The sequence below is a fragment of the Tachypleus tridentatus genome, chromosome 7 (genome assembly GCF_004210375.1).
Source record: "Tachypleus tridentatus isolate NWPU-2018 chromosome 7, ASM421037v1, whole genome shotgun sequence".
Lineage (NCBI taxonomy): Eukaryota > Metazoa > Arthropoda > Merostomata > Xiphosura > Limulidae > Tachypleus > Tachypleus tridentatus.
In genome coordinates, this window is record NC_134831.1 from 154,909,634 (window position 1) to 154,922,709 (window position 13,076).

The following is a 13,076-nucleotide window of genomic DNA, read 5'->3' on the forward strand; positions in this document are numbered from 1 at the left end:
TGGTAATAAGTTAACGTGTTCTCATTTTCTTGGCAGAATATAACAAAAACTTAAGTGAACTGTCAGTTGTATATAATACAGACATATTGCAGAATATAACAAAAACTTAAGTGAACTGTCAGTTGTATATAATACAGACATATTGCAGAATATAACAAAACTTAAGTGAACTGTCAGTTGTATATAATACAGACATATTGCAGAATATAACAAAAACTTAAGTGAACTGTCAGTTGTATATAATACAGACATATTGCAGAATATAACAAAAACTTAAGTGAACTGTCAGTTGTATATAATACAGACATATTGCAGAATATAACAAAAACTTAAGTGAACTGTCAGTTGTATATAATACAGACATATTGCAGAATATAACAAAAATTTAAGTGAACTGTCACTTGTATATAATACAGACATATTGCAGAATATAACAAAAACTTAAGTGAACTGTCAGTTGTATATAATACAGACATGTTGCAGAATATAACAAAAACTTAAGTGAACTGTCAGTTGTATATAATACAGACATATTGCAGAATATAACAAAAACTTAAGTGAACTGTCAGTTGTATATAATACACACATACTGATTAAAGCGTATAACAAAAACAGTACATAATGAATGATTTCCAATTTATTCTTTCTTTTCAGTTTACCATTTTAACACATATTACACGAAGTAGTTAAAGACTAATCTTTAAATTTGTTGAAATTTAACTTAAAATACAAAGGATTAACCTAACTTTATACGAACAGTTTACTCGCTCAGAGGTGAGATGCGACACATACAAATCATAATGCAATGTACAACATCTTTAACACTTATATACACGATTCAGTGTATTTCTGACTACTCGACTTAATATGCCACCAAACTGGAGGATATTCTTACAGGACATTAATCTAATTCTTCAGAATTTTAGAGCAAAGTAGTTATAGGGAAAATACGGTGCCTTACAAAAGCACCGACCCTCCTGCAAATATTCCACATTTTATTGCCTTCTGAACTTGAAATCATGAAACTTTCAAATGGGAATTTATATTTAGAACATATAAAATCTACATTTTAAAAAAATACTGTGTCTGTATATGTGGAGGATAGAATGGCTTATTAAATAAAAACTGATTGGATGAGCGAAAGCAGAAGTTGTTATAAATGATGTTCAATCAAACTGGATTAACGTCACAAGTGGGATAGTTCAGGATTCATTATAAGAACCTTTGCTCTTTTCGAGTTAAATCAATAACATAGTAAATAGATGATCTGAATTTGATGATGAAATTAAAGCTTTTAGTGTGGCTGGCTTTAATGACGGTTATGCTGCTTTACAAAAGGATTTTGATTAATTTGTAAGTTGGGCAAATAATGAGAGGTAGCTTTTAATTATAATAAATGTAAGGAAAGTAATGCATGTATGGTATTATAATTTGAATCATTTGTTTTTTTGTAGTTAAGCACAAAGCTGCACAATAGGCTAACTGTGCTTCGCCAACCATGAGTATCAAAATCAAGTTTCTAATGTTGTGAGTCTGCTGTGCCACTGGGTGCATTGATTTATGAGTATGGTTCTGTTGGAAATAAACTTTACAGTATTATGGAAGAAAACGATCTTTCTGGTTTATCAAGCTCTCAAGCCATTCATGCATTGTACTGTTGATAACGGTAGAACAAATAGTATTTTAAGTTGTATCTCTAGAAGTATTAAATATAATGTAAAAAGACTATAATTTCGTTGTATATGTTGTTGACCAGGTTATATATGAGGTAGTGTATTCAGTCTTGGGTTCCTTATGTCAGAGTTGGCATTGAATTGACGGAAATGATATTAGAAGAGTTCTAACAATAACTTAAAGTCATTCATTTTGTTTTCTCTTTAAAAAAGAATAGTTAGAAAGTATCTGAATGAAGTGATTAAAATTTATAGTGTTTTGACTCTCATCATCATTTGTATAATAGTTAGAATGGTAAGATGACTCCTCCCCTGCTAACACAAGCCTATTTTGTTCTAACAGCGTGATTGCCTTTGGAACAGTTTTTTCTCAGATGTGGTAAGAGCAAATACTTTATGGGAGTTTAAGAAAAAGCTTCAAAACATTTAAAAATAAGGATTGGCATTATAGGTTTTAGTTTGGAGTTTGATTTAATAGATGGGACGACTTATACGTACCACAAAGTTCCTTGTTATTCTTTAGTATTATATACATAGCCATTCCTGATTTTGAACTGATAGACTAGAGGGAAAACGGTCAACAGCACCCACTACAAACTCTTGGGTTACTCATATATGAATAAATAGCGAATAGAATGTGAATAATGTCTATATTAGCATTCTTAAATTGTTTTTTCATGATGCATTGGATGATTACAACCATGAATAGCACAAAGAAAATTATTGCATTTGGTACTTAACTTTAGGCTGATTACTACTTGGTTAAAATATTGTAATATATTTATTTTGTTTTGCTGTAACTGGATCCGTAAGCCAAATGGAACTGGGAATCCTAAATTTAACAAGCAGATAATTAACCCTATAAGTACCAGTACTGGTACCATTCGACCAAAGCATTTTGTCTCAGTACCAGATCCAAATAGTTATTTAAAATTAATGTCAGCACGCTTTGTCCTAATAAAATTAGATTAACGAATTAAATGTGTTATTTGATGGTTTTGGAGTGTTTTATATGGTTTATTCTCTTCAATACAACATTAGATCCTTCTCCTAACTCCAATGTTTATACTGTCTTGCAGCGATGTGTAGGTTGGAGATGACTTAGCTGGCACTCAACTCGAAACCTGTGTGTCGCAGGTCTGAATCCTATCATCATATACGTTCGCCCTTTTCAATTATAGAGCTATTATAATATGATGCGCAATCCCCACTATTCATTGGCAAAAGATAGCTCAAGAGATGATGTTGTGTGCTGTTGACTAGCTACCTTTTCTCTAGCCAGTCTATCACTTCTAAATTGGGGTTGAACAGTGCAGCTAGCCATCTAGAAATTTGTTGGGAAATTCAACAACTAGAAAAACTCTTATGGCGTAGAGTGAACAGTTATAGCGTATCATAATGTTAAAATTTAGTCTTACCATAATTTACAACATAGTGATTTTTCATTTTATTACTAATTGAATTAGGTTTTGTTAGGTACAATCATGCATGGCATCATTGTTGTTCCGTAGTCTCTCAGTTTATTCTGCTTAAGACTCTACTGAGTAACTGTCCTTAGGATGACTACAGAAACCTCAAGCATTATCGATACTGATGTCTTACGTATAGCTTCATTTATTACACTTCATTCGCCCAGAAATAAAAGTAGAAGAGTTTGAACCTATATTTTCTTAAATTCATCCACTTAAATGGGAAATAATTTAAAAATGTATAATTGTATCACAAAATCTTCTTATGAAAAGATTGATCAAGGTCTGTTGTTCTGGTTTTAGTACATCTCAGGATTTAACACATCTCCACAAACAGGAAATCGCAGTGAAGTTCTATAACATTTCAAGTCTTGAAAAATTTATTCTCAAACCAAGCTTCTTTACTGGAGTTTCTGCTTCTACTTTTAACCTATCCTAAAGGTCCAAGCATATTGACAGCAACTCTCTCAAGTGTCCTCCATCACACACTGCTATAATTGCCATTGTGATTTCCTTTGTAGACAGAGCATTTAGCATAATTTACACTATATTGTTACAAATTACCAGCATCCAAAACAGATAATGCACTGTTTTATCTTTTGTGGTGTTTTCTGTAACAGATTTATTATTATTTTAATATCTATGTTTGTTTTAGTTTAATATATATATATTTAAAAATGTATATAACTTTTATTGTTAACTGTGTATTGCACAAGTCACGCCTGTTCTCTAAATTTTAGAAGATTCTCGAGAGTAAGAATCAACAGTATATATGTTTTACGAAAACACTAGCGTATCTTCAAATATTGTTGGGCCAACTTAACTTTTGAAAATATCGTCTAAAGATTAGTAATCCACCTGCCAAGATAGAGAATAATACTGTTAGTTTGCTACTATAAAAACCTCAGGAGCTATAATTACGATAAACGCTTATTAATAGGAAACTACAGGGATTTATTCAGGAAAGTTTGTATATTTTGAACGTTACAAACCACTTAACCTCAGTTGTTAATATTTCTACGAGGACATTAAATATCTTCGTCAGTAAAATGTCAGCTTATAACAGCGTGAGGCCAGCCAATAATAGACAGCTAGCTAGCTCAAGCGAAGTGTAACAATATCAACTCAGAATAAATTCTCTTGTCGTGAACCTGGACCGTTGATAAAATACTCAGTTCCAGACCAGATAGAAAACTGAATATTGTTTGTGAGTTTGTAAAATTTTTGTATGTAAATTATTAATTGTTTAACCATTATTATATAATTTATAATAATGGTTCTCTGATGCTGAATAGTGCTTATCACGTTCAATCTTGGTTGTATCTTTGTACATTCCCTCTACACTGAAAAATCTGCCCCAGGAAACAGCTGTCAATGAACTATTTTATACTTCAAGGAAATTATCTCAATGTTCTCTTTGATTTGCTCTACGTAAACTTTATTGAAAGTCTTTCATTTTATTATGTCCTCTGAATAGAAACTTATGAACTTACAGGATATTCCAGAGAGAAAACACGTTCTGTTTGTCATTCAATTTTAATAACTGTAATACATAACACAAATACAACAACAACAAATTACCATAACCTATTTCCTGCAATAAAGGCTATCTTTACGCTTTTCAGGTACAATGTAGAAAATTATTTTCACACAAATAAAGCATTCAGACTAGAGTCAGTCCTTGCATTAAGTGTGCACCCTCCTTCTAATAGCCTAACTATATCTTTATGGATCCACCCTCATTTTTCACGAGTACAATAGAACTAATACTCGGTTTTTGTACTCCATGTTATTTTACGGTTTTTATCTCTCTCAGAGTCTCAGCCTGTTTTACAATTGGATTTTGATTGGTCAACTTATGTATTAAGGCTGTGACTCCAGTATCAATCTTAAGAGATCATTATTTTTCTGAAGAATGTTTCTTTATATTCTATGAATAATTTATGTACTCTATGATATTGATTACTTGTAAGATCTTCATAACTCCAGACATACACCTCTTGGTAGTGCAGTAATAAGTTCCATTTCTGTGAAGATTTGACATAGACTCCACATTTTTGAGATGTAGAAATACTACTTGTACACATTGTAAATATTCATATCTTTCAACGTTCTACCAAGACTTGAATCGAATTTCATAGTTCGTTGCTGATTTGGCCCAGTGATGACATTTTAATTTTTCTAAAAAATAAGAATATCCGATTCAAAATAGTTTTTCTAAATGAGCTCTTTAGGACAAATCAGAACATTTGATACTATCATGCACTTTCACTAGATATAATGTTATTTCTAAGAAGTCCCAGTATGCGTGCTTCACTTCTTGTAAATATAATAACTGCCCTCTTTCTTGATAATTAATCTTTAACCTCTAGTATGGAAACTATCTTGTATTGCATAGAGAATTCTTCGTCATATACTGTAAAACTATTTGAAGTATTCTTACCTTGCATCCAAATTTTCACATGAACTCAACCTATTCTAGGCTTACAGTCTTCGTCGGTGTCAGTTATCCACGCATCATGTTAATTAGATAAAGTTCCCACTGAGAGAGTAGCTTTCAACATTTTTCTTGCTGGAGATTTATGACATTCAAGCTTCACACAAAACAATCAATATCTTATAAGACTTCTCCTAAATGGATCCATCGACTAATGGACTCGTTTCTTCAGATAATAAGCTCTTTATCTCAACTGGAACAAGTGGAGTATTCACAACTGAACTTCGTCTATTAAGTCCAGATAATTCCTGTTTCTCGTATCTGATTAGCTCTTTATTGCTCCTTGGATCTGTTTGAGGTCTGTGCTCACTCTCAAAGTTTCTGTTGATTAGCCACAGTCTCAGTTGTAGTGTTCATATGTTCCACAGTTATAGCAGATCCATTATTCCGTCAACTGTAGGGATATTTTTTTTTTTTTTTGGAGAAATTTGTCTGCAGTTCTTGACAATATAATATTTAATGTTATATCTGAAACACGTGCTACCCTTTGGATTATTTCTTTCCTTTCGGGGAAACAATAAATTAATCTTTTGATTTCTCCTAACTTTCCATCAGGAGTTAAAGATTTGATTTTTAATCATCTAATGATACTATAATACCTGAATGGTGCTTTTACTTGTTTATCTGCAACTTCAATTCTTTCAAGTTCCATAAACAATTGGAGAGCTTCCTCTAAAAATATACATCTACTGTGTTTTAGTCTTATTCGCATATCTTCATCCCCGATGATATTTATGATTTGGTTCATAAACCAAAAAATCCATTATCTTTGTCGAGAATATGTATAATACAACATTGCAGTACTTTCCGCATCTTCTGCTAGATTGGCTAAACAATCGTCCTTTTTTCTTTTCTGTGCCTAAACTGTGTCTTGGAAATTTTATTCTGATATGACACTCCAAATCTGCTTGATAAGGCAGCCACCAATGTTTAGAAGTTGTTACAGCTCTCAGCTGGTATGTTGCTTAATGTTAATTACGGTGGTCCTTTTAAATGAACAGAAAGATGAATAATTCTCTATTATATCATCTATTTTGGAAATTATTTCACAATTTGTTCAGTATGCTTCCCATACAACATTTCCATCATAACCATAAGTTGTATTGTGTCTCTTGTAATCTAAAAAGTTATGCAGTGATAGATAGCACAGAAGATGTGTAAATTGGGTTGTCTTGAATTTCGCGCAAAGCTACACGAAGATTATCTGTCCTAGCCGTCCCTAATTTAACAGTGTAAGACTAGAGGAAAGGCGGGTAGTCATCACCACCCACTGCCAACTCTTGAGCTACTCTTTTACTAACGAATAGTGGGATTGACCGTCACGTTATAACGCCCCCACGGTTGAAAGAGCGAGCATGTTTGGTGTGACGGGGATTCGAACCCACGACCTTCAGAGTAGGAGTCGAGTGCCTTAACCACCTGGCCATGATGAACGTGTGCAAAGAGAAGTAAAGAAAACAGATTATCTTATTCAATTATTGAGGGTCAAATTCTTAATCACAGAAATACCGAGTTGTAGTTGGTTTGATCCTCACATTTACTAATGTAATTTATAGGTGTTTTATTTTGGCATTGAAATAATTATTCTGACTTCACCGGTGTTCTTTTGTATACTCGATTATACCTGTAATAAATGTTGTTTCTGTTCAAAATTCTTCTGTAAATCTTAAGACCTGTTTTTAGATTCCTGTCTCTTTTTTTTGGACTTCTTTAAAATTTACATTTCTTTTCTTTAATAATGTTATGGCTCTTGCTTTTCGTTCTTCTTTTAATTTTATCTATTTCTTCTAAATTTTATAGCTCTTTATTCTAGTTCTCTTTCAGTATTCTGTCTTGTTATTCTTAATTAACTATCCATTGTATCGTCATTTCCAGATGACCTGGCATGGCCAGGTGTTTGAGGCACTCGACTCGCAATCCGAACGTCGCGGGTTCGAATCCCCGTCCCACCAAACGTGCACGCCCTTTCAGCCGTGAGGGCGTTATAAAGTGACGATCAATCCCACTATTCGTTGGTAAAAGAGTAGCCCAAGAGTTGGCGGGGGGTTGTGATGACTACCTGCCTTCCCTCTAGTCTTGCACTGCTACATTAGGGACGGTTAGCGCAGATAGCCCTCGTGTGGCTTTGTTCGAAATTTGAAACAAATCAGACCACTTGCTTTGTTAAGACAGAAATCTAAAATTTATGGTACTAAACTAACTAATAGAGACTCTATAAGTGATTGATTTTTTTTATTTGCGCACAACGTTAAGCACAAAGGTACACAATGGGCTATCTATGCTCTACCCACAATGGGTATCGAAATCCGGTTTCTAACGTTGTAAGTCCGCAGATATACTGCTGTGCCACTGGATGTTTTATGGCTTGTTAAAAAGGAATTTAAAAATTGGGGTTTGCTCTTTTGTTATAATTAAAAACTATATCTCATCAGTTTCTCAGCGGGTAGTCTGAAGGCTTATAACGCTAAAGACTCGGCTTGATTTTAACCGTGGTTAGCACAGCACAAATACCCTGTAATGTAGCTGTGTTTAACGACAAAAAAAGGAAACAAAATACTAATTGCAAAATGCGTACTTGCAAAATTCTGATAATTTGAGATTCCTAGGTTTGAAATTTTATGATGCTGCAATAGAAAACTTCATTTCGAAAGAGATTATATTTCGGGTAGCAAAAATGTGTTTTACTTGTAAATTTTTTTTCCAAAAAACATATATACCAATGTGTGTATGTAAAGGACCTTTGTATAAGTGCAGGACTGTGTGCACAGTTAAACTAAGATAATTCAAATTGTAGAAATACTTGGGAATTCAGCCACAGACATAGCCACAGAAAAGGATCCGACTGAGAGTGAGACAGCTTTGTCATGGAGGGAAGAAGAGATTCAAATGGAACCTAATATTTTCGGGTCAAACAAGATTCAAACGCTGGCTGAGATTAGAGGATCCATTTTACTATCTGACGATATATCTATACAGTAAATTTTTTGTAAAATAATAAAAAACTAATAATTATTATCATATCAAGTATTTGGATGTGCAGCTACCAATAAAAGTGGTAGAAAATCGTTCGACTTCATAAAAGAAACAGACAGTAGCTGGTTAAATGGCATTATTCAGCCACATACTAACTATGCAGAAAATAATATTAGTGATATGTTAGAATTATGTACATGCTTATCCTCATTGGTAAATGGTCTTGTTTCTTTTACCATATATGGTGATTTGGATAGCGACTATCTACCAATCTGGTGTGACTTCAATCTCATATCAAATCATAAGCTACCATATATTTGATTATAGAAGGACTAACTGGTCAAAACAGCAAGAAATACTAAACAAACACCTACCAGCAAGTGCTATTATTATTGCTGAAAATCATTTTCAATATTGAAGTTTGCTGCAGTTGTTTTGATATTTAAATCTTGCAGACCGTATATAGGCCTACAAGACAAATCAGTGGCACTCAGAATATGATTTGTCATTGTCCAGGGAGCATTTTGTTTAGGTTTAGCTTCTCAGAGGGTGGTATAGGTTTTTGGTTAGCTGTTGAAGTGCTAAGAAGCTTAGTTGGACTTTTATATCTGAGGTGAGATATTTTTCAGTTCGCGGTTAATTAGCAAACACGCTTCGTCACTAATGGATAGCCTCAGAGTGTCCGGAAGGCCGTGAAAGTACTGCAATAATAATCATGGACTGCCTAAATTGAAGCAGTATTCTCAAACATACTACAGAAACTACTTTCCTTGGAGACTACGAGACCAAATCATTAATACAATACAAAAACGCAGAAAATTTCCGAAAACATAAGCGAACACGAGAAATCTACAAAGAAAAAGATGACTAAACGCTCTTAGAAACAGTGAAAGAAATGAAATAACATATGTTAGAAACAAAAGGATGAGGTAACTACTGCCCGAATTTAGACATCCAAATGGATCCAAAAGGTTTTGGATCAAATAAAAATTTTCAAATAAACAGATATTCTCCACATGCACAGTAAAACACATGCTTACACTAACACTCAAAAACCTAAGACTTTCAAAAAATATTTGCAAAATACTTTTCAAACACCAAATGAACCTAGAGTTAAAACAAGTTAACAATTTCATAAACGAAAATAAAGATATTTTTACATCTTTTCTTTGTCACATCATTTGTTTTACGTGTAGAAAATATCGAAAAATATGATACTATGGCACTAAAAAGGTTAAAAACAAAGCACCAGGACAAGATGGTATACAATATACCTCGACGACTGAACGAGCACTCTTTATAACTCTCAACGCGTTGCTTAATTCCGGATGTATCAGCTAATTGGAAGTGATCAAAGTTTTTATTGTTCTTGAAAAAGAGAAAAACTATCGAACAAACCAGAGATCTACAGACCTATTAGCCTAACCAATTGCATAGGTATATTTCTTTAAAAAAATTATTAGTAAAGGACTGTCAGCACATTTAGAACTTTCATCAAAGTAACCAGAAACACAAAAGGGTTTTCGAAAATGCAGATAAACTGCAAATTGCTTAGTACGATTTAAAAAAACACAGCAATTAATAGATTTAATCAGAAGGAACGCACTGTTGTTTGCTCTTTTAAGAAGAAAGCTTTGGACAGCGTATGACATAATAAACTAAGGTTACAAATGTTCAGAATGAAAGTAACGAGTGATATTATTCATTCGCTGGCTTTCCAAGTCTCTCGAAGATAAACAGGCTATAGCTAATCTGGTGGCACCTACTGAGAATATTTTACTCTTGAGGCTGATGTACCGCAAGAAGAGGTAGTCAGCCCACTCATGTTCATCGCGTATATGAATGAAATGTCATTAGCATATCAAAATTCTATTTTTCACAGTTTGCTGCTGATGTGACTAATAGGAAGATTTAAAACAGTCCAGACGTAGCCGCTACTAATCTACAACCATTTCTAAATCACATAAAATAGTTTAACAATAAATGCAGAATAAAAATCAATGTTCCTAAAACCCAAGCCTTACAATCCATACACGGCCCGGCATGGCCAGGTGGTTAAGGAGCTCGGCTCGTAACCGAAGGGTTGCAGGTTCGAATCCATGTCGCATCAAATATGCTCGCCCTTTCAGTCATGAGGGCTGGTAATGTGACGATCGATCCCACTGTTCATTGGTATACGAGTAGTCCAGGAGTTGGCAGTGGGTGGTGATAATAGCTTCCTTCCCTCTAGTCCTACACTGCTAAATTAGGGACGGCTAACGCAGATAGCCCTCGTATATCTTTGCACGAAATTCAAAAACAAACAAACAATCCATACAGTTTTGTTAAATAAGCAAACAATCATCGAAACTAAACCTAAATGGAACTCTTCTCCTGGTAGCTACACAAATATTGATTCGAAAATTAAATGGACGAAACATGTAAGTACCGTGAAAGCAGAAATATGGCAAAGAGCCAGTTATGTACGACTTTTGACTGGAAACAACAGAAAAGCAAAGACAAAAAATATACTAAAGTATATAAAAAGTACACACGTTCATCCAGTAGTAGAGTATGCTTATCTTGCATGGACGAATTTTTCAGAAATACAGATGATCAAGTTATAAACTCGATACTGACTATACAGGGTTTCCCAACCTTTTGGCACTCGTGACCCCTTACCTAAAAGTTTGAAACCCATGTGACCCCCTACTTAAGGCTTACTATCAGCAGCTTAATTTTTCTTTTATTTTCTGTAAAGGAGAGGGAAAGAAACATCTAAAAAAATATTTAAAAATTCTGTAATTATTTATTAGCAAATTGAATCACATTGGTCCAACCTGAATTCACAAAAAGAACACATATTTCTTAAAATAATATAAACATAGGTTTGAACAGCTATCCAACCCAGCTAGTGAGATGTCTGATGTTGCATTTCAGCAGCAAGCTTTGAAATTCGTGGCCGAGCGTTTGTTAGAGCCAGTCTCATGTCATCTCCAACATCCAATCTGTTCCTATTCTTTGTTTTTATATTGACAAGAGTGGAAAATCCTGCCTCACACAAGTAGGTAGAAGCAAATGGAACAAGGACACGTAAAGCTATCATGCTAACTTTGGAGTATGACTGATAAATAGCGCACCAGAACTGAGTCACGGATTTCACCTTGAAGAGATCAAGAGCTGAAGAGTCGTTCCTTAGATCCAGAAAATCATCTTGGATATCATCTGGGATGCTAGATACATCAAGTTCAGTACAAAATGGATTTCTTACCAGGGCCTCCTGTTCTTGTGATAGCTCAGGGAAGTAACGCTCGACTTCCTTTTCTAGAGACTAAAGATATTCGGTAATCTCATCCTTGAGGAACTGATCCAGTTGGATCTGAGACTCATCCGTCACTCCCCAAAGTTTTTCAAACATAGCGATGTTTCCAAGATTGGTTTTCCGACGCCAGTTCTGCAGTTTGGAAACAAAGGCCCGAAAACTATCTTGAAAAAGGAGAACATGTGTTTCCCTTCCTTGAAGCTTCAAATTGAGCTTGTTCAGCTGGTCAAAAATGTCGGCTAGGTACACAACCCTTTTATTCCATGCTTCATCTTCGAAGTGAGCTACAAGATCTTTCCTTTCTTGAATCTCCAGGAATAGTTTTATTTCATCTTTCATTTCAAAGACACGATTAATAACGTTTCCTTTCGACAACCAACGTACTGCTGTGTAGAAGAGAAGGACTTCGTGGTCAGCATTCATGTCTTTGCATAGTTCTTTGAATAGGCGAGTGTTGAGTGCTTGAGTCTTCACATAATTTACAATTTTGATTACAGATTCAAGCACTTCCTGCAGAGAGGCAGGGAGAGTCTTACTGGCAAGAGCATATCGGTGAATCATGCAGTGGATGCCCTTTGCTTGAGGTGCTAGCTTCTTCACTCTCGACTGAAATCCTGATTTCGATCCCAGCATAGCCGGTGCCCCATCCGTACAAACCCCACACACGTTTCCCCATTGAAGATCTTCGTCTTGAAAAAAAGTTGAAACTTTTTCCATGACATCATCAGCTTTTGTTGTGGTTTCAAGTGCACTGCAGAATAATAATTCGTCTTTGATGTCACCTGAATTAATGTATCTCACGAAGACAAGCAACTGAGAACATGAACTTACATCTGTTGACTCGTCGAGCTGAAAGGAGAACAAAGGGGAACCCTTGATTTCAGTCAAAACCTGTTCCTTCATATCCATAGACATTTTAGAAATGCGCCTCTGTGTAGTATTATTTGACAGGGATACATGCTGCATCTTCTTTGCACTGGCTTCTCCAAGAATAAGATTTACTGCTTTCATCATGCAGGGTTTAAGAAGTGTTTCTCCAATCGTGTGAGTTTTTTTTTGTTTAGCAATTTCGAATGCAATCTCATATGAAGCTTCCACTACGGCTGCACTCTGCTGCTGAAATGACCCACTTCTATCGATTCTTTGGTTTTTAAGACACCGTT

The 13,076-nt window shown here is 34.7% G+C and overlaps 1 protein-coding gene across 2 annotated transcripts in view; it reads right to left on the reverse strand.

Annotated features, from left to right (window-relative positions):
* LOC143256959 (calbindin-32-like) overlaps nt 1–13,076 on the reverse strand; it is a 90,224-nt gene that overhangs the window by 54,670 nt on the left and 22,478 nt on the right. The window lies entirely within an intron of this gene.